This window comes from Microtus ochrogaster, chromosome 26 (assembly GCF_000317375.1).
Source record: "Microtus ochrogaster isolate Prairie Vole_2 chromosome 26, MicOch1.0, whole genome shotgun sequence".
NCBI lineage: Eukaryota > Metazoa > Chordata > Mammalia > Rodentia > Cricetidae > Microtus > Microtus ochrogaster.
The window spans coordinates 12,773,697-12,774,297 of NC_022025.1; the positions used below are offsets into that span (position 1 = coordinate 12,773,697).

Here is a 601-nt window from a genome sequence, read left to right on the forward strand (position 1 = left end):
TTCTAGGCAGCGCCTGTATTCAGAGGAACCAGGAGCTTGCAAAGTACACTGATGTAGATTCAACTTCACTGGGAGCCTCAGAGGTGACTCCACAGAGGCTGGCCACATAAATATAAACACATTATTGCAAAATGCGAAATGGAAATCGTAGCCTTCTTAATGTCTTTCTGGGCTGTGACATATGTTTGTGAAAATGTTTACTGTTTCTCCTTCTTCAGCTGCTGGGTCAGTTAGCAAGCAGAACTGTGCCCAGAGCCCCAGCTAGTCACCCAGTTGTTCAGCAGCTGTGTGTTAGGACTGTCTCCTAACCGAGCATCTCCGCTGACGCAAATAATCCCAATCAGACCAAATCAAATCAAATTAAAAGATACTCAGGTTTAATTAGATACCTGTGCTCTCAGGTGGCCCAAGGGGTGGGGGACAGAAAGTCACCAACGCAACCACAGAATAGGAAGAGGGAAGAGCACATGATTATTTTCTAGGGACCAGTTTAAGGAGCCTGTGGTCTTGACCTTCCCTGGGGAGGGGTCAAGGTTTGATGGGCTGGGATTACATTCCAGACTGTTTGTATAAGAAGTGACAGGAAGCTGGGCGGTGGTGG

General features: G+C 47.3%; 1 protein-coding gene across 4 annotated transcripts in view; it reads left to right on the forward strand.

Annotated features, from left to right (window-relative positions):
- The window catches only part of Magi2 (membrane associated guanylate kinase, WW and PDZ domain containing 2), a 1,267,351-nt gene that overhangs the window by 1,239,963 nt on the left and 26,787 nt on the right, over positions 1-601 (forward strand). The gene's annotated exons all lie outside the window — the stretch shown is intronic.